Below are 22,521 nucleotides of genomic sequence, written 5' to 3'. Positions count from 1 at the left end.
GCAAATGGTATGTTGGCCTTCATATCAAGGGGGTTCGAGTATAGGAATAGGGATACCTTACTACAGCTGTACAAGGTGCTGGTGAGACCGCATCTGGAGTATTGTGTACAGTTTTGGTCGCCCCATCTGCGGAAGGATGTTCTTGCCATGGAAAGAGTGCAACGGCGATTCACCAGGCTGATACCTGGAATGGCGGGAATGACCTACGAAGAGAGATTAAATAGTTTGGGCTTGTACTCACTGGAGTTTAGAAGATTGAGAGGGGATCTCATCGAAACATATAAAATTATGGCAGGCCTGGACAGGCTGAATTCAGAGAGAATGTTTCCAATGGCCGGGGAGCACAGAACCAGGGGCCACAGTCTAAAAATAGCGGGCAAATCATTTAAAACAGAGATGAGGAAGAATTTCTTCACTCAAAGAGTGGTGAGCCTGTGGAATTCCCTGCCACAGAGGGCTGTGAAGGCTAATTCAATAAATATTTTCAAGAGAGAATTGGATATATTTCTGAAGGCTAAGGGGATTAAGGGTTACGGAGAAAAGGCGGGGACGGGGTACTGAACTGGTAAGATCAGCTATGATCTCAGACGAGGATCAGCCATGATCTCATTGAATGGCGGAGCAGGCTCGAAGGGCCGAATGGCCTACTCCTGTTCCTATCTCTATGTTTTTTTTTGTTTTTTTGTTTTTTTTCTATGTCTCCTCCTTCCAAATAAGAGAAATGAGTTCATGTATTCGCATCAATAGTGCTTCTCCGCCATGTTTCAGCGCCTCGGCGGGGATTCCATCTGCTCCTGAGGCCTTGTTGTTCTTCAGTTATCGGATGGCCTTTTCAACCTCATGCCGGGCTGGAGTTGTGCTGAGGTGGTGGCGGGTGGCATGCTGCGGGATGGAGTTGAGGACATTCGCGTCGAAGACATGATTGAATTTGTCACATATGTTCAGACTGCTCCATCCCCCTGAAGCCAACAGAGTGAGTGTTAAATCTGGAGAGCACGGTCAACTTCAGGTTTTGATTTGTGAGAGATGCTGTAGCTTTCACGTGTTTTATTTTGGACAGGAGAAATGTCAGTTAATGAGAAAGAAATTGGCGACTGAAAGGATTTGAAAAATTTGTGGAGTGAGTTGATTTATTGAATTTTATCTTTGGTAGATGAGTCTGCATTGTTACTGATAAGTCTGGATAGCTGTATTTGTTCTTGTCTCAAAAAGTATAATACTAAAGTGTGCTGCAAGAAGAGTGACACCAGAGCATCGCAGGCACCTGTCATCTTCTGGTCGTCTGTCATTTTAATTCACCGCTCCATTCCCACTCGGACCTCACCGTCCTTGGCCTCTTGCATTGTTCCACGGAAGCTCAACGTAAACTCGAGGAACAGCACCTCATCTTCCAGTTAGGCACTTTACAGCCTTCCGGACTCAATATCGAGTTCAACAATTTCAGATCATAACCTCGGCCCCTATTACATTTTTACTTATATGTTTTATCCACACCTTTGTTTTGGTTTTTCCCTCCCCACCCCCCCCCCCCCCCCTTACTTTTTGTTCTCTCTCCCACATGGCAGCTGTCTCCCATTCAACCAGCGCATTTCACACCTAATCTGAGCTGTCTTTTGTCTCCACTAGTCCTATCACCATCTTGTCTCGTTTTGAATACCTCTTAATGTCTCTTTTGTTCTCTCCCAGCCCGGCCTCTTAATCTATTTCATTCCCTGTGCCTCTTTAGTTTTGATAAAGGGTTTTGACCCGAAACGTCGGCTCTAATTTCTCTCCACGGATGTTGCCTGGCCTGCTGAGTTTTTCCAGCATTTTCTGTTGTTGCATCGCAGGTGTAGGAGTCGCTGGAAATAAACAGACTGCGAGACTTTCATAGCGGCAAAGAAAAACGCGTGTTAGCTTTATTAACTCTCTGCATGGACTGAGGGACTCAGCCTCGTCGCAGGGCTATGATGTCATCACACAATCGACGACTCTTACAGGGACCCTGCCCTGATAACCCAACCAAGTTCCGTACATAACGTGGAGCGAAAACAACATTGGCTATACATAGTGAATTGTGTTACTGTCCCTATGTGGTCTCCGCCACATACGTCCCCCCAGAATTCACTAGAACTGGCAATGTCAGTCGTTGAGGGGCCCGGATCACACGGCCGAAACGGCTCCTTAAGACCGGGGCGGGGACTGGGGAGGTCGCAGGAGGGTCCCCGGGCGCTCGGTGGTGGACTGAGGGTGCAGAAGCCGGAGGTCGGCCCCGGCCGCGGGGGCTGAGCCAACCCAACGGGTCGGTCCAGATCCAGGTGGGCCAGCTTAACACGGTCCACGGAAATGTAGTCCGGCTTACCGCCGACATCCACCACGAAGGCCTTGTCCCCAGCTTCCAGGACACGGAATGGTCCGTCGTAGGGTGGGTGAAGAGGTCCCCGGTGGGCGTCGTGGCGGACAAAAATGTACTCCGCCGCACGAAGGTCGGGCGGAACGTAGGACTGAGGGAGACCGTGCTGCGACGTGGGCGCAAAGAACGAAAACCTTGGCGTTGTCCAGGAGGGCGGACCGCTGACGGGCTGCGGACCAAGGGTCCGTGGCGATGAGGACGAAATCCCCGGGAACCCGCAGCGGCTGCCTGTAGACGAGCTCGGCGGACGAGGACTGGAGGTCCTCCTTGGGGGTGGTCCTGAGTCCCAGCATGACCCAAGGGAATCTGTCGATCCAACTGTCATCCCGGAGGCTGGCCCAGAGTGCGGACTTCATGGAGCGATGAAACCGTTCGCACAGCCCGTTAGCCTGAGGGTGATATGCGGTGGAGTCTCAACCCGAGGCCTTGGGCGACAGCATTCCAGAGCTCCGACGTCAACTGGGGCCCCTGGTTGGAGGAGACGTCAGATGGGGCGCCGAACTGGGCGACCCAAGTGTTGATGAACGCCCGAGCCACATCGGCGGACGTTGTTGACGACAGCGGGATGGCTTCCGGCCATCGGGTGGTTCTGTCGACCGTCGTGAAGAGGTGGGTGAACCCGCGGGAGGGCGGCAGGGGCCCCACCAGGTCCACGTTAACATGGTCGAACCGCCTCTCGGGCACCGCGAAAGGCGCCAATGGGGCCTTAGTATGGCGATGCACTTTTGAGTGCTGGCATACCACGCAGGTATTGGCCTAGTCGCGAACGTCCTTCATGAGCCCGTGCCAGACGAACTTAGCCACCACCAGCTTCTGTGACGGCTTCCTGCCCAGGTGGGAAAGGCTATGGACGGCGTCGAAAACCTGCCGTCTCCACCAGTTGGGCACGACGGGGCGTGGCTGCCCAGCGGAGACGTCGCACAGGAGTGTGGTGCCGGCATCGTCAAACGCGACGTCCGCTAACTGAAGGCCCGTGACAGCCGTCCTGTAGGCCTGGACTTCCGGGTCGGAGGCCTGGTCGGCCACCATGCGAGTGTAGTCGATGCCGAGGTGTACAGCGCTGGCGACGGCCAGGGAGAGACAGTCGGCGACGGGGTTGTTTTTCCCAGCCACATGCTGGATGTCCGTCGTGAACTCGGAGACGAAGGAAAGCTGGCGCTGCTGACTGGCCGACCACGGCTCGGAAACTTTGGCCATGGCGAAGGTCAGCGGCTTGTGGTCCACGAATGCCGTGAATGGGCGGGCCTCCAGCAGGAAACGGAAGTGTCGGACGGCGAGGTAGAGGCCGAGAAGCTCGTGATCGAAGGTGCTGTACTTCCGCTCGTTGGGGCGGCGCTGCCGGCTGAAGAAGGCGAGCGGCTGCCAGGTGCCGTTGACCCACTGTTCGTGGACGGCGCCGACAGCATAGTCCGAAGCGTCAGTGGTGAGAGCGATCGGCGCATCGGGCAACGGATGCGCCAGCATGGTCGCGTTAGCCAGGGTCCTTTTCGTGTCCGTGAAAGAATTGGCCATCTCCTCGGACCAGTCGACGGCGAGCTTGGCGGGCTTGCCTTTGAGGGCCTCGTAATGGGGTCGCATAAGCTGGGCTGCCCGGGGAACGAAGCGATGATAAAAGTTCACCATGCCCAAAAACTCCTGCAGGGCCCTCACGGTGAGGGGTCGCAGAAAATCCTTCACGGCCTCCACTTTCGACGGCAGTGGCACCGCCCCGTCCTTCGTGATGCGGTGCCCGAGAAAGTCGATCGAGGACAGCCCGAACTGGCGCTTGGCCGGATTGACGATTAGGCTGTGCTGCCTGAGGCGTTCGAAGAGAGTCCGGAGGTGGGATACATGCTCCGTCCTGGAGGCACTGGCGATGAGAATGTCGTCCAGGTAGACAAACAGGAATGGCAGGTCCCGTAACACGGTGTCCATTAGGCGTTGAAAAGCCTGAGTGGCGTTTTTGAGACCGAATGGCATGCGGAGGAATTCGAACAGCCCGAACGGGGTGATCACTGTGGTTTTCGGGACGTCCTGCGGCCGAACGGGGACCTGGTGGTAACCCCGAACGAGGTCCATTTAGAGAAAACAACTTTCCCGGCCAGGCGGGTGGAAAAGTCCTGGATGTGTGGAATCGGGTGGTGGTCGTAGCGTCGTTGAGGCGCTGGTAATCGCCACATGGGCGTCAACCGCCGCCTGGTTTCGGTGCGATGTGGAGGGGCGAGGCCCACGGACTGTTTGACCGGCGAATGATGCCGAGGCGCTCCATCGTGTCGAACTCGGCTTTAGCGATGGCGAGTTTCCCCAGGTCGAGGCGCCGAGCGCGGGTGTAGACAGGTGGACCGGTGGTCGGGATGTGGTGTTCTACCCCGTGCTTGGTGGCGGCGGACGAGAAAGTGGGCTTCGTGAGGTCCGGGAACCCGGCGAGGAGGCGGGAAAACTCGTCTGAGGCCGAGAGTGCGCTGGACAACTTCGTCGTGCCGGAACCACTGAGCGAACACTGGAGCGAACTGAAAGTCTCAGCGTTGACGAGACGTCGGTTCTTGACGTCCACCAAAAGGCCATTGGCGCAGAGGAAGTCAGCGCCGAGAAGGGGGGTGGACACTTTTGCTGTAACAAAGTCCCAAGCGAAACGCTGCCCGCCAAAACACAGTGCCACGCTCTGTTTCCCGAAAGTACGGATGGAACTGCCAGTGACGGCTTCGAGGGCGGGGCTGTGGTTCCCCCCCTGTATGCCTATGGTTGACGCGGGCAGGACACTCACCTGGGCACCCGTGTCACAGAGGAAACGACGTCCAGAGTCAGTGTCCGTAATGAATAACAGACTATCTGAACGACCGATAGCCATGGCAGCTAATGAGTGGGGCTTCGCGTTTCCCGACGCGGTAAAGCTGCACAGGGGCTGGCACTACTTAGCGTTGGGGCCAAACTGCGCGTGGTAGAAGCACATGCTTGGGGACTGCCGCCGTTGGGCTGTGGTGGCGGGGGCAGGGCCCCGCATGGCCGCGCAGTACTGTTGCCCAGCGGAGAAAAATTTGTCGGCCTCCTTGGCCAGGGCGCGGAAATCACTAATATGAGAGTTGGCTAAAGCCGACCGTACCTGCCCTGGCAGCTGTTGTAGGAACAGTTCTCTGAAGAGGAAGCACGGCTTGTGCTTGCCCAGGAGGGTTAACATGTGGTCCATCAGTTCTGAGGGCTTGGAGTCGCCAAGCCCGGGTAGAGAGAGAAGCTGGCGTGCGCGCTCGGGTTTAGTTAGTCTAAAAGTCTCTAGGAGGTGCATTCTCAGCGTCGCAAATTTGTGGTGCTCCGGGGGGTCCTCGAGCAGGCTCACGACTCTGGCCACGGTGGAGCTGCTGAGAGCAGAGACGACGTAATAATACTTCGTGTCGTCCGCGGTGATGTCCCGGAGTGCAAACTGAGCCTCGGCCTGGGCGAACCAAGCGGCAGCCTGCCGTTCCCAAAACTCCGGTAATTTGAGAGAAATGGCGTTCGTCGCCATCTCGGATAAAGTCTTTGGAAACGTCCAAAAGAGAAACGGGGTCACCAATGTAGGAGTCGCTGGAAATAAACAGACTGCGAGACTTTCATAGCAGCAAAGAAAAACGCGTGTTAGCTTTATTAACTCTCCGCATGGACTGAGGGACTCGGCCTCGTCGCAGGGCTATGACGTCATCACACAATCAACGACTCTTAAAGGGACCCTGCTCCGATAACCCAACCAAGTTCCGTACATAACATGGAGCGATAACAACATTGGCTATACATAGGGACAGTAACACAATTCACTATGTGGCCTCCGCCACACAGGCACTGTTTGATAGCAAGATAGATTAGACATTGAGAGGTTTGGATCAGCTTTTGGAAATCAGTTTTCAGTAGTAAACAACAACGCCGTGGATTTGGAGGTGGATCAGTAGTTAAAATCAAAATGATTGACGGCGGGTTACGAACCCGCCGCTATCCCGCCGCCACGCAACTTTGCAAAGTGTCGGGTCTGCGAGTCCCGATCAGACTCGACACCAAGCGGCGGGAGAGGCACTTACAGCAGTTAACAGCTTGTTGACTGCCTAGATAATCCCATTTTTACCAGGCTCTTCCCATTTTACTACATTTTCAGCGTGATTGCAGGTCGTGCGACAAACCCGCCAGCTGATTGTGCCGGGTTCAGCAACTACCTGAATACTTGACAGCTGCTCCTGCAGCATAAAAGCGGACCTGTAACATGGCTGACTTTCAGATGACAGAACTTTGTGTTTTGAGGATTTGTAACACATTTTGCAGGTCTATTGAACTTGTAAGTGTTTAAGCTGAGATCCATATGCACTGACCTCCTTGGAAAACCCTCCCCACATTGACTGAGTGCTTACAACATCTATTCCTCAACTGAGATATATACCAGCGGAATGGGAACCATTTATACCCTCTCATCCTGGTCCTCAGAATCATGGAAGAGCAACCGCGGCAGCAGCAGAACCAGACACAGCAGCAGCAACAACAGGAGTGCCAACCTTCTCCTCAGCCACCTGATGCTGCACAGGGCAGAGTGCATCAGCGCAGGGCTACTCTGTGCCACAGGAGAGACCCCCACCACAGGGTTTACAGGCCGAGGATGAGCAGCAGTGCCAAAGGAGGCTGAGACATCCGCGAGAGGTGGTTGCAGACATCTGCACAATGCTGCACCAAGACCTGCAGCCCAGAGGAGTGGGTGGGCATTCCTTACTGGTGCCTATCAAAGTCACTACCGCACTCAACTTCTTTGCTTCAGGGTCCTTCCAGGGATCAGCAGCAGACATCCGCAGCATCTCCCAGTTGGACGCACACAGTTGCATCACGCAGGTTACCGATGCCCTCTTTGCAAAGTCGCACAATTACATCCACTTCTCCACGGATGAGGCAAGTGTAACCGCGCGTGCAGTTAGCTTTGAAAATATGGCAGGCTTCCCAAGGGTGCAGGGAGTCGTAGACTGCACACATGTGACCATTAGGGCACCCCATCACAACCCAGCTGTATTTGTCAACCGCAAGGGCTTCCACTCCCTTAACGTCCAGATAGTGTGTAACCACAGGAAGAACATTATGCATGTTTGCGCCAAGTTCCCTGGCAATTGCCATGGCTCGTTCATCATGCGGCAGTCCACTGTGCCTCAGCTCTTCAACCCAACTTTCCAGATGGCTACTTAGAGACAAGAAGATGTGGGCAATGACACCGACGAGGAGGCCAGCAAACGAAGCTGAGGAGCGCTACAATGTGAACCACATTTCCACCAGAAACATCATTGAGCAAACCATCGGCTTGCTCAAAATGTGATTCAGATGCCTCGACAGATCTGGAGCCCTGCAGTACTCACCAGCCAGGGTCTCTAGAATCATCGTGGTCTGCTGTGCACTGCACAATGTCGCACAGCAGCGTGGCTTACCGCTGCCTGAGGAACAAGTGGCTCAGTGCACAGCCGCCTCCTCCACCTCGGAGGAGGAGGATGCAGATCAGGATGACCTTGCGGAGGCGCATGTGCCAGTTCCACCAGCACGCGAGCACATTGCTGGCCGTGAGGCAAGGGATGCACTAATCCATGCCAGATTCATGTAAGTTTATGCAGCCAACACATGTGGCTGTCGCATGGAAATGAGCGTCTGGCCAACCTTAACATACCATACAGCATCTGTACAATAAAATGTGGCTTCCTATCACTCTCGGCACTATCATTACAGATGAAAGGAGTAATGACCCCTCACTGTGACACTTCCATTTCTGAGCACACATAGGCCAACTCTTTGAAATTTTGCCATCGCATCTCTTTATTACACTTGAAATAACGATGACAACCTTCACTTTATTTTATATCAAAACACCCAGGTGACTACCCTTGTGACTATTTGTGTGTTAACTTTCTCTTACGCGTGCTTCTATGTGGTGCTTCCCCTGTAGCTTCAACAGATGTTGAGTCACCTTGCTTACTTCCATGCTGCGTCTGCTTTGACACCTTTGGCGGGCGTCCTCTGGGTTTGGGAGCCTGGGAGGGCTCAGCAACAGTCTGCTTCTCCTGCAGCTATTCAGGGGCTGAGACGGCCATCTCGGGGAATCGGGGGCTCTGAGCGAGGGCTCCGCAGTGGCATGGGAGTGTGAGCGCTTGGAGAGAAGCCCACATTTCCTTGTTGTCGACCACCAACATCCTTCTCATGGGTCACCCGCACTTCACTGCTAGCAAGTAGCTGGAGAGCACCTTGCTGCACATCAGTGGGGCCATGAGGACCCGTCTCTGTACTGACAATCCTCATAACAGGGACGTCCATGTACCTCTGGTTCCTCTCCTCAATAGATCTATCCTCCATAGCAGACCATCTGTTTAGAAGAGTCACCATGTTCATTTGTATCTGGCGATTTATGTCCTCCATGGCGGCACCTACATTCACTATTGCGTGCACCACAACATTGCTCATGTTTGAGATGGACTCCTCCATTCTCTGCACACTCGCAGTCACCGTGGTTGCAAACCCTGTCAGAGACTCCTGCACTTGTTCCTGAAGTTCCAGCACCGCTCTCTTTCTGGATGGTCCCAGAGGCAGTGTGTCCACATGCAGCTGAGCAGAGCTAGGAGCGTCACGCGCCCTCTGACGAGGACTCTCCACTGATGTCCCTGTCTCCACCATCTGCTGATGCCCACTTGTGAGCTGTGATACACCAGGTGACAACACTACTCTATCTTGCGAATGACCCACTGAGGTGCACGTCTCTGCGCTGGTGCTGGGTGCGTTCAATTCTGCTGACACTGTGCCCTCAAAGGTTGCAGCTTCCTCCTGAGGAGTCTTCCGGCTCTTCCTCCTGGACAGTGGGGAGGGGGGCTCTTGATGGTCCTGTGGGGGAGTAAAGGCATGAGTTAGACATGTGATATTAACGTAGCAGACACATCCCATTGTGCAGATGATCAGAACTCAATCTGTATGAACATCAGAGGCCATATCAGTCACTCATGCAATCTAAATGAGAAGGTTGCAAATCTATTCTGTCACCAGCTTGCTCTACTGTGCCCGTCTCTCCGTCCCCCACTTCCAGCTGCTCGGCACCTCCGACAATGTCGATTGCAGCCTCCTCAGCAGTGGTCAAGTGCGTCAATGAAGGTGGGCCTCCTACTGTCCTGCCCCTCTCCCTCTTATTGTGGGCTCTCTTTTCCTTCAATGAGGGAGACAAGTGGCTTTTGAGCGAGAATGTTGGAGTGCGTGTAGAGAATCCATAGCATAGATGCTTAGAGAGAGACAAACATGGTGTGAGGTACCAATACCAAGGTCCCTCCCTATACGTTGTTAGTTGTTGCCATTGCATAACAGTGATAGCGAGTGTGAGGCGTGCATAGAAGAATGGTGGAGTGATTCTGTACATAGAGAGGGATGGTTAGGGATGCAAGGGTACGTTGGGATGTGCAGGAGTAGGTTGACAATGCAGAGTGCTGGTGATGAATGGAGATGGGGAGCAGATTGAAGGTAAGTGTGACGTTATACTCACTTTTGCTGAGCGGAGCAGGTCATTGAACCTTTTGCGGCACTGAACCCAGATGCGTGAGCACAAGGAGCTGGCGCTCACCACCTCAGCAATTTGCAGCCAGGCTTCTTTGGTTTGCTGAGGAGGCTTCCTCCATCCATTTGAGGGGAACAGTAGCTCTTTGCGCCCTCTCACTCCCTCCACAAGAGCATGGAGGGAGTCATCATCAAATCTGGGAGAGGCCTTTGGTCGTGACCCACTCATCTCTCTATCTGCCACACTGAAAAGCATCAGAAAATGAAGGAGAAATCACAAGGCTGCATGGGCCCCTTAAATGCAGCTGAAAGGAAAACTTCAGCATAGGCGAGCAGCAGACCCGAACCCACTGATTGGACCGGGCAATGCGCCGACGGGCTTAATAAGCCCAGTTAAGGCAAAATACTCAATGCAGAGCGGATTAAACCGGCAGCAGGACCGGAACCCGACTCCAATCGGAAAATTGTGGCCCAAATTTCTGCTCTAGATTGAGAAAATTGGTGTTGGTTGATCTGGTGATTTTGCTGATCAAATAGAAATTTTGAATGCTGTGATGCATGTTTTCCTTGGGCTCTGTAAGCACCAGTGATTGAAAATATAATTGGTTGGGCATAACCGAAAAAAATCAACATCCTTACTGTAGCATTATATATTTTGCAGTTTACGCAACTGTAAGAGTTGAAAGTTTGGTGAGGTATAACAGGAAAAAACCAACTGCTTCAGGACTAATTTGACTGTTTTCATTATGTTGAGTAATATACATAGTGAATAACAGATGGGTGGGTGTTTAAGATGATATCTTAAAATGTGAGAATAAAATTCGAGCAGTTTATAAACTTCATCCAAATTTTAGGATGTATTACACTCTTGAACAGACTCCTGGCCATTTTTATTCCTTATATTCAATACAGTCCTCCATTTATTTTCCGATTGGACTACCATTACCACAGGCACTTTTTTCCTAAGATTCGACATTATGGCTTACAATCATGTGACAGGAAGAGCATAGATTTACAAGATTATGACACTGACAAGGGGGTTCTACTGGGAAATAATGTGTGTGGCCCATTTGGTAGACAGGAAGAAAGTTTTAGTGAGAAATAATGGGCTTTCTTTCACTAGGTTATGGCTTTCCTTTATATATAGCATATTGGATAATAGATGGCTGGCAGTCCATTACAAGGCAGCAATTCAATCAAGTGAATCTCAAAACATCATGAACCATAAGATTGAAATACTGCCTTCAACTAACTGCTGCTTATTGTTGTTTATGATCGATAGTGTATAGATTAATCATTGACTTTTTAAAACCTATATGCAGTAGATACAGTGCAAACTGTGTGATGCAAATGGTAGGTTAATAAAGATGATAGTGATGTGAGAACTCTGGATGTCAAGAAGATGTCGTTCCAACATCATCATAAATTCTGAGTTGGAAAAAAATGGACCGAAAGACTGGGAAGTAATATGTAAACCTTTATCATAAACAAAAGTTAAGTATGTTTTTACCATATCTAATTTGTTTGTATCTTGAATAGTCAATACTGGTATAACCATTCTTCTTTATATTCCAATTCTCCACATACCACAGGATACGTTCTTGATATCATCGACTGAGAGAATTGAAAGGCAATAATCCTTGAAGATAATTTCTAACATTAGAACACTCATGTGACCTTTCATGTACTTTAATAAAGGGTCCCTCTCCAGAAAGCATCAATTAGTTTGACATATTTCTGATGCTCATCCACGTTTGTCAAGAAATAGTTGTCTTAATTGCTTTTGTTATTGAGTTCATCATTGAGACGTCCACACTCAGTTCAAAGTGCTGCCCTGAGTGCTAACAGCATTGGATGGGCATTCTCAGTGGCTACTGATGATCATTTCTATTACATTGATCCTTAGATAATATATGTGGTCAGAAAGACAGGAAGAAAGTTTGAGTGGAAAAAAATGGGCTTTCTTTCACTAGGCTTTGGATACCAGGTTTTGAAATGACCAAGTAATGTCCTACATGACAAACTAGACCCGTTCCATTTGTTTCAGATCAACAGAATAGAAGCATCGTTCCTTGAGGCCAGTTCCAAAACATTTCTTGATGCACATCGTGCTAAATGACTATTCTGCGATTGATCAATGCCAGCCTTGTTTCCAATTCAATACCTGTTATTTATCCAATTCCATTTAATCCTAACATCCATGCCAAGATGCATAATTCAGTATATTTGAACACCCAGAGCTGTCCTTCATCTCCTGTTTTGAGTCTTAAATGGGCTTACCTGAGAGGTCTTTTGACCAACTCAATGCAAAGGAAAATAGAAGATTTGTTATTGCTGTCAGAACTACCTTTGATGCCAGCTGAGATCCTGTTTGGAATGGGCAACACGTTACAAAAGTTCTGAGTTAGTCAATCCAGGAAAGTCCCGATCATCATTTGCTGCAATGGTGTGTGGAGGTATGATTATGAACATTTCTTGGCTTCAGCAAGGGTATCGGTGGACTATTGCAGAAGTCCCAGGAAATTATGGTGCAGCATGTATAATGGCATAACTCACTTACGCCATTATTTGTTGGAACTTCTATGCTGGAATAATGGAGCACACTCTTGATGTGCCATTACGATGGTGCAAGTTTCTAGGAAATTCCAGACTAGTATTCTTTCCCTATTCCTCAGAAGTGGAACATGAATTCCACTATGTGGATGCTCAGTGATTTGAGCTTCTACTTTGATGGAGCTGGAGTAATTTGCAGTTTTTTAAATTTCCCACAAAGCATACACACACTCTAATTTTTGAAGAGAACCTTGCAGAATGCATTTTGCACTATTACTATTTAGCAGGGAACAAACCATCAGAACTGTTGAGGGGCATTCAACTTGCATTGCAGTCATGGTTGACCTCAAGGTAGTTAATTGAGCAATCTGTGAAATTGCTAGTTGGAGCAATCCTCATACTTTTATCAAACACTCTTGTTTGTATCTTTGCTAAAGACTGTTTCCTTTTTATATATAATTTTTTGTAGCTATTTGAATACAATTCTATGGAAGATCTTTTGGTTTGGTCAATGAAGGTGGTGAGTTATCCTACTTTCTTCATTTCCAAATCCTATGCACATTACTTGGTATTGAACTCAGTAGTAGTCTTGAGAGGAAGAGCATACATTTTTGTGCAATGACACAGCTATATCAAAAAATCTACAGAAAAGCATTAGAATTATAGAATAGTACAGCACAAGGAGGCCATTCGGCCCATCGAGTCTGCATTGGCACTTCAGGCATTTTTTTTGATCAGAAAGCAAAATGTTGAAACCAGCCCAAGACATTTCCTGATGGAGGCCCTACACGATACACATTTTACAGACTAAGTTCATTGCTTAATTGCAATGCTAAAACTTTTAGAAAGTCACTAGTAATAGACCTCAATAATTTGGTACCAGAATTGTTTGTGGGAGAACAACAGAAAACGCTGGAAAAACTCAGCGGGCCAGGGCAGCATCGGTGGAGAGAGAAACAGAGTTAACGTTTCAGGTCGATGACCTTTCGTCAGAACTGGAAAAAAGCAGGAAATGGAAAGCAGGTTTAGGGGCTGGGAAAAGGGGGAGGGGATGAAAGAACAAAAGGGAAGGTCAGTGATAGGATAGAAAGCAGGAGAGATTAAGAGACATTGAGAGACATTAAGAGATATTCAAGGCGGGAGCAGGTGGTAATGGGACAGGTTAAGAAACAAAGGATGGCTCCAGATGGGGTGTGAATTGCGCTGGCAGAATGAAGGACAGCTGCCATGTGGGAGGGAAGAAGGAAAAAAAAAAGCACAAACAAAAATTGTGGATAAAAAAAGAAAATACATATATGTGCCTGAAACGTTAACTCTGTTTCTCTCGCCACGGATGCTGCCCTGGCCTGCTGAGTTTTTCCAGCATTTTCTGTTATTATTTCGGATTTCCAGCATCCGCAGTATTTTGCTATCATATTATTGTTTGTGGGAGAGATTGTTAGAGCAATGACTGGCACTTTCTCACCATTATTCATTACACCGTGGACGATACCAATTCTATTTTGGACAATGCCAATTCTCTTTTGGCATTTTCTTTGGACTTGAATAAGGCTCTGTTAGACTGTATTAAAAACTCAGCTTTGGCTTCCCTTTCCACTAGGGTGTTTAATTTACTCATGGTGCACTGATTATATGTGTTGAGTTTTTTTTCTCCCTTTCTTATTAGTGCACTTACAGGAATGCACAGATAGACAAGAAGCACATTGTTGGAGATCAGACAGGTAACGAGTTATGCACAACTAAGCAGCCAGTCAGAAAAAAATCTGCAATAATAACGGTGAATGTTCACATGCTTAGGCGCATGAATACATTTTATAAATAAAGACAAATGTACCAATCCAGCTATGGAGTGTACAGATTGGAGCATTGATGAAGCAAGAAGGCATAGCAGGGAATGGAGGAATGCCTTTTTCTGATTAAAAAGGCAATGCGTCACTTACATGAGGGTCCAGGAGGCATAGGAGGCAGTCAGATTGGAGATAATGCCATCTAAACAGCTTATTGCACTTAGAAGGATGTGCAGAAGAACGTACCCAATTTGAAGAAAAGAGGTAAGGTAAGCAATGAGGGCTAATGTCAACTATGCCATACTGATATGTAGGTGTGATTGTCAAAATATGAGTATGAGTGCCAATTATTTTACGTTAGAAATAACTCCAATTAGGTTGTAGGTATCAACCATATTCACCTAAATAGTTTGAGTATTGTTATCCTGAATTTTGCTACTACCTTACTGTAAGTGTTAAACAGAACAGAGGCAATAAGGTTATTTCTGAGCCATCCCAACAGGTGAGAAAAAGGCAGAGTGAGAAAGGTGGTTCACTAACTATCGTAAGGCACAGATACAACTTGCTATACATAAGCACTCACACTGATTTTCTATCTTCAACCTGCAAGGTGGTTTACATTTCATGTCACTAGACCTAGTAATGTATACACTGTATGGCAGTCTTGCCTTAGATCATAAAGGGCCTGGGGGATGATGAATTTTGAGGAGATGACAATGATTTGTGTAACAATAATTGCATGCATACACTGTAGCAATGAATTTAACGTTCATCAGATTTAAACCAGTTTTCTGCACTTTATTTACAGCAATATGCATAACACTGTCCACTTGCTTACCTCATGCCTTTTTTTTACAGAAAAGCCCCGGACATTGAATCCTTACTGTACGACCATCCCACACAACTTATTACTGTATCCAAATGTCACCCAAATCACTCTAAGCAGGCACCAGCACAGACACAAATACTTTAGAGAATATTGTGAATTTGGTGAGGCAGGACAAGGTGAGTCTCTGATCACAACAGAGGAAGGGGCATTCATGGTGGGAACACAAGCAGCAGCTCATGCTGAGCACAGGTACAGCATATGGTACAGCCCATGGATCATTTCCTCAACCTTCATCTAGGATGCAGGATTTATGCACACATTATTTCACACTCATGTCCCTCATCATTGTGCCAGGTTGCATCTTCCATATCCTAGACTACTATTGAAAAGTTCCAGTTCACAGAATCACAGAAACCCCACAGTGCATATAGAGGCCATTTCGGCCCATCGAGCCTGCACCGACACATATCCCACCCGATCCCTGTAACTCCTACACCAACACATATCCCACCCTATCCCCGTAACCCCACGTATTTAATCCCCCTAACACTAAGGGTCAATTTATCATAGCCAATCAACCTAACTCGCACATCTTTGGACTGTGGGAGGAAACCGGAGCACCCGGAGGAAACCCACGCAAACACAGGGAGAATGTGCAAACTGCACACAGACAGTCGCCCGAGGCCGGATTCGAACCCGGGTCCCTGGCGCTGTGAGGCAACAGTGCTAACCACTATGCCACCGTGCTGGTGAGAAACCACAAATCTGCCAAAGATGCTCAGGTTTGGGTTGGGTGGGTGACTATCCTGAATTGCCTACATTACTGTTGCACATTACAACATTCAATCATGTATAGCATCCAAACAAACAAGTATTGTTTTAGACTCTTGATTCTGCATTTTCATGTTGTTTTGCAGTCGGGTGTACTATGAGCCATACATAACTGACAGTAGGTATTTAAATTCTTTGTGTTATATTCCTAGTGTGAGTTTCTCATTCTGAACCATAGGGGCCATCCCAATAACCACCAGCTGAGGTTTGACTAATCTCCCAAGCTAGACTTGATCAGGCCTAGTTAACCTTAAACAATGATTGAAAATGGATCGCATCAGGCGTACAAATGTTTACTGACATGTTTCTGATGGGAGGGGAGGAGTAAAAACTTCAAATGTTCTGACTTAATCAGACATCTGGGCCAAAGTCTAATTCCTTGTTTATAAATGTAAACTCTGGAATGTCAATCCTGAGGAGTCTCTATTTTCATTTTTGTTCATATTAATGTACCCTGAAAATATTGAACTAATTTAGGAGGAATGGGAGAATAGTGTGCAACTTACTATCCTAGAGAAGGACTGGACAATAAACTGGCATTTTAACCATTAACATTTTGCCAACTCAAGCACAGGTAGGTGAGAATCCTTTATTGTGTGTACTAGGCCCCAGTCTGCCTCCACGGGTGTCATTCAGATTGTTGGAGGAAATGTGGGACAGTGTGTATCTCATTCCACATATTAGGCACCTAGATTCAATATTTAGTGAAAACTGCACAGACAAAAAAGATAAATCCATACGGTCCTAGAACATAGCAAATTTATTTTTGGTACCGTCTCCTCTAATGGACCACTCCCAAGAAAAAGAAAATGTAGTGTTCCATAAAACAAACTCCAAAACTTCACTATTTAAGAAATAATAGACTAGTGTTCATTCCCAGTTATCTGATCTGTCTTAAGTTTATTTTTTATATTTCACATTCCCTACAAACCCTCATGCTGAGATATATCTTTTTTGACCTTAGCAATAAATCCTGATTAAATATATGTAGCAACGCATCTATTAAGTGTACTGTATCTAAAAAAAAAATGTACTATATATGCTGCCCTGCATAGCCATTTTTTAAATAATAGTCTATTACTGAAAGCTAAAAGACAAAACTAACCAAGCAAAATATTCACCCCTGAATTGCCTGACTTGTAATGGGTTCATAGTTGTACGGAATTGCAAAGAGTTGGGTAGTTCATTTCACAGCAAATAGAAGACATGGGTGTAGAGTTTCCACTTCGGGTGCAATCGGCAATCTGGGAGTCAATTGCACTCAAAATTGCGCTAGTTTTCTGAAGTGAAGTTATGGTTTAAAAGTTTCTGCTCAAACTCATTTGCATAATCACAAACGTAAAGGCCCAGAAATTCGGGTTGGAGGCTTCCCGCTGGTGCAAGCCTCCGACCTGCACTTACCTAGCGCGCCGGCCGTTGAGCTGGGGGCCCCCGTGGAATTCCGATCCTGGGCCTGCTCCAGCTGCCGGCGTGCAGTGCTTGCGTTTCCCAGGGGCGCAGTTAGTTCGATGTGTCCCCTGGGATCATGTGGGCTATGGGGAGCCAATCGGAGCAGGGAATGCTCCATTCATAAGTTTGACCGGGAGAGCTGTCAAAACTTATAAATACTACGGCCCCAAAACATCACTAAATCTTCAAATAATTTTTTTTAATCACATTTTTTAAATAAACAATAAATTACATGAAATAACTATTTTGAACAATAATTTAAATTTTTGAAAATTTTTTTTAAATTTTCTAACGGGGCTAAAAATAAACTTACCTTTCTTTAAAGTATTTAAAAATAATAAACCTGTGGAAAAAATGTTTTAATTTTAATTAATTCACCACTTACCTTGTAAAAAGCAGGCCTTACGACTGCTTTTTAAATGTGTAAATTCTGCAGACTTACCCTCCCGGGAAAACCTGTAAATAAAAACCTAAGTTCGATGCGCACGCGCCACCTCTCCCGCGCACGCGTTTGAACTCTGAACCCCTTCTTTCAGGGGAATGGAAGTGCCGGTTTCCCGCACATGCGCAGTGCATGCAGGAAACCAGCACTTCCATTGGGCTTACGGGTGAGTACCCCATGCATACTCACCTGTGGAGACCCGAATTTCTGGCCCATTATCTTTCATGAACCAGCGTTTTGGAACCTAATTGTTTTTTTTCCCTTGCATTAAAAAATATTCTGTGATGTATCCAAGAGTGGTAACCTGGTGCAGTTTTATTAATACAGCTGAAAATGGGTTTATCACAAGCATCCATCACCTGTGAGCAACCCAATTTTAAATAACTGAGAAAAGACTTTATAAAAAAACTATACGAACCATGTACTAGTTTCATTTGTGTACAGTACTCAGTTTCGTAGTAAATTAAATATTTTTAAATATTTAACAGCTTTTAAAAGGTGCGTATTAATGCCCTTGTGCTTTTAAAAAAAAAAAAGCCTAATTTTAAAAGCCTCCTCAAAAGGTTGGAAACGTGCACAATTAGCGAAATGGTGTTTAATTCAATCTGGGGGCTTGGCCAGTTCTGTGGGCGGGGCCAGCTTCCAGCGTGATTTTTTAAACCAAGGCGAAAGGTCATGGAAACTCGATTTGCGATGGACGTAACTTACACTTGAAATTCCTCGATCTTTTGCGCTGGTTTGGCTGATTTCGGAAGAATTGTGCTGGACATACCAGAGCACCTAGCGGAAACTCTACCCTCACAATGAATTTGCATTTGTGCAGCTATTGGAATAATAAAAGTTATATTTTGCTCTCCGAGTTCCCAGTGTGATGAGGTGAGATGAACATGACTGGAAATAAGTTGTTCAGTGCCTGAAAAAGAGGGAGTGCATTCATTCATCATCTGATGTTTGTGGGGTTAGGGGGAGGAGCCATGAGTAGCCTACCTTTGCCAGTTTGGAAGCACATCTGGGGTACAATTCCAGGCCTGGACCATCAGGTGGTACACACATCCATCTCTGTTAAGGTATGCCTGTACTGACCCAATGCCATGTCCCCACTGAGGGTCGGGCATTACAACTCCCAATGTAGGGAATCCCTGGTCCGTCCCCTCTCCTACTCCCATATGTCGATGGCTTTGTAGAGTCTCCATCCCCACGAGGTCCTCTTGGAAATTTCACCTAGTGGGGTTTGTGGCTGTGCTGCATTTTCAAACCCAATGTATGAAATGTAAATTCAAACAGCACTCTTTTTTGAGAGCGCAGATTTAAGTGGTAGTCCAGGCGAGAAATGCAAATGTCGGCCTTGGAACATTTGTCTCATTTTTTGTCGCTCAGTCCCAGAACCAACTTAATGCCAATTACAGCCAAATTGTGGCACATTTTGTGCTCAACTCAGTCAACTAGGAACTGCGTTGAGCATCAGTCTTACTGCCAGGATCGTTTGGGCTGGATTCTGGTCCAAAGGCCTGCTACTCGTGGCTCCTCCCCCTGACCCCACAAACATCAGTGGGGTCAGCAGCAGAGGCTGCGAGTGGGCACATTTGAAAAGAGCAGTGTGCTAACCTTCTGCACAATCCAGTCTATTGAAAGGAATTTGAATTTCTGAATTGACAGTATCTTGCAATTGCTTTTTCTGATCTCTTGCAATATTGATTTAAGATAAATTCTATCCATCTGCACTTACAAGGTAAACAGTATGTGAAATGTAACAAAATAAATCAAAACAAATTCTCCACTGGTAGCTATTTGGACTACCTACTTATCAAATTTGGTAGCTCATGTAACCTTTTTATATCCAGAGCCTATTCAGTCATCCTGCTCTCCTTGGCAATACTTCTAAGCACAGTAATGAACTCCACATGGTAAACACATGAGCTAGTTCAGCGTAAGTTTAATTACTGTGATAGTAGAATTATACTTCAACTTTTGCTCTGAGCCCCATGTCTTCCATATGGATGAACACGTAGCCAAATGGGCTTCTATCTTTTAGAATTTTGATGTCCTGAGACTACTGTTATAATGCAAATGTTAACAGCTGATAAAGGCCTTTGAATAAGTATATTTTAAAAAAGGCAATTGGTATTCTAGGTTTTATCTACTTCACCTCTGGAACTCCCCGTTCCCTCCACTTTACCACCTGCCTCCCTACTTCTTAAAAACTCATCAAATCCATTCTCTTCACCCGTGCCTTTGCTTCGAACCTCTTAACCATCTCTCTTTTTCCATTTTCTCCTCCTACTCAGCATCTCTTGTTGTGTCTTCCAAGTGTTAAGTGCTTTGAGATATCTTCTTGCACATGAAGAGCATTATTAGAATGCAAGTTGTTGTCATTAAATAAAGAAGCAAGTGACGTTAAATCAGTACAAGTTATTAGTTAAGATAAAATAAATTGTATTTATATAGTGCCTTTCACGTTCCAGGACATCCGAAAGCACTTCACAGCCAATAAAGGGCTTTTTGAAGTGTAGATATTGTCATAATGTAGAGAAACACTACAACTAAGTTGCACCAGATAAATAACCAACTAATCTGTTGTACTGATGATGGTTGAGGGCTAATCATTAGCCAGGATGCCAGAAGAATTCCCCTGCTCTTTGAATAATGCCATAGGATATTTTACATCTACCTTAGAAGTCAGATGGGGCCTCTATGAAAGACAACACATTCGACAATGCATTGCTCCCTCAGTACTACACTGAAGTGCTGACACTTTAGACCATGGTTGGACTATTGTAGTTCTGGGCACCCAATTATAGGAATACTTTTAAAACCATGGATACGGCACAAATAAGGTTCAACTCATGATAACAGGAATGTGAGATTCTAGATATGAAGAAAGGTTTGAAAAATTGGAGCTTTTCATTGGGTTCCCCATCTTCTCTGTTCCAATGTAGATTTTCAAATATTTGAAAATGAGCAGTATAAAGGAAACAGGCGAAATGAAGATAGATCCAGTTGGAAGTAGGGCTGACACAGACATGATTGGACAAATGGCCTCCTTCAGGAGGAAAAGGGAAAAATGGAGGATGTTCAGGTGGGGGATCAAAGGCATAGTCGCAGAGAAAGATTTTGACGAGATTTGTGAAAGAAGGAAGGGAGGTGACAAAGTGGAGGGAACTGGGTATAGTGGCTAAATGAGTTGATCATCATTGTGTTTCAATTATTTCATGGCCTTTCCCCTCCCTATCTCTCGAACCTCCTCCAGCCCTACAACCCTCCACCGCCCTCCTCCCTCCAAAAATATTCTCTCCATCATGATTCTGGCCTCTGGCCACTCCCTTCACTCCCGGCCATTGGTAGCCATGCCTTCAGCTGCCTATGCCCCACGCTCTGGTATCCCCCCCCCCCCCACCCCTCCAAACCCCTGCGCCTCTCCACCTCCTCCTCCTTTAAGACCCTCCATAAAGCCCACCTCATTGACGAAGCTTTAGGTGACCCCTTCTAATATTGCCTTCGGCTCAGTGTCCATTTTGGATTATGCCTCTGTGAAGTGCTTTGGGACATTTTCTTACGTTAAAGACACCATATAAATTCAAGTTGTTGTTGCTGGTGGTGGTGTGCAAGGAACAGGAAAGAACGAGAAGTGCAGTGGTAGAGATGCAGTGGGTACACGTGAACCTGTAAGGTAGGATTCACTGGACAACGGAGAACTCGTGGAGCTTGCAGAGCACGGGGTAATGGGTGTGCCTGCAATGCGTGAGTGGAAGCAAGAGACAGCAGTATCACAGAGGTGGACTTTAGTAGAAAAAATTGAACATGGATGTTCAGAGAAGTTAAAGGCAGTAGAGAGAATGAGGAGAGAGTCAATTCTGGGTAATATCTTGCCATGCAAAGTGACACAAGATCACATTCAAAGAGCATTTTTAATTCTGGAAGCAGGGCTGCATTCTCTTCTGTCCCCTAATGTTTAGCACAACCTTAGCATGAGTAAAAGGAAGTTTGCCAGATTGTCTCACCCAGAACCATAGAAGATGGCCAATAAAATATCTTTCCCTTGCAGCCTCCCAGTCTGTGCACTCTGGTGGGAATGCCCAAAGAGATATCTCTTGCCACTGCCTGTGCTGTTCAATTGCAAACTTGCTGTTGAAAAGCAACCTGTAATATAATCTTGTTAACTTCTGTTTTACCTCATTAGCAAAAGCAAGGCTCCAAGCCTGGACCAGGTGTTGTGCATGACTTGGGTACGATGAGCAACTTGTCTTCTTGAGGAACAAGGGAATGAATATCAGCAAATGCTATAAACTGAGCTACTCCTCCCAACTAGGGCAATGCAGCAATGTTTTCCATATCCGTGCAATTATTTACATTTTCTTTGTATCATTTTATTCCTACAACATCAGTGTTGTTGTCCTGCTGCTCTTGCTTGGAAAATGCACTGGTTTTGGCCGAGCACTTTTTTATACGGCTGCCATCAGAACCATTGCCCATCAACTGACAGGAATTCATTCTGCAGTGCAGAGCAAAACCCATTGCTGATTTTCGTTTTCATCTGTCCTGAGTTGCCGCGCTGTATTACCATGAAGCTGTTGCACCTAACGACCTAGGCAAGACCAGTCAAAAGAGTGGCCATGTTCACTGCATCCATCCTGCTGCTTTACTGTCAGAGCTACAGAATGACTTGGTAGGTGAACCTGTGGCCTTGGTAGTTTGAGGTGAGCATTTTGTAACAGCGCCAGTGGGTTCCTAACATTCGTGTGCATTTAACTTT

The 22,521-nt window shown here is 46.8% G+C and overlaps 1 protein-coding gene across 8 annotated transcripts in view; it reads left to right on the top strand.

Annotated features, from left to right (window-relative positions):
• The window catches only part of qtman (queuosine-tRNA mannosyltransferase), a 350,659-nt gene that overhangs the window by 325,528 nt on the left and 2,610 nt on the right, over positions 1–22,521 (top strand). The gene's annotated exons all lie outside the window — the stretch shown is intronic.

This window comes from Somniosus microcephalus, chromosome 4 (genome assembly GCF_052327205.1).
Source record: "Somniosus microcephalus isolate GS21.2 chromosome 4, FLI_Smic_1.0, whole genome shotgun sequence".
NCBI classification, from domain to species: Eukaryota; Metazoa; Chordata; class Chondrichthyes; order Squaliformes; family Somniosidae; genus Somniosus; species Somniosus microcephalus.
This window is presented reverse-complemented; position numbering and strand designations above follow the sequence as displayed.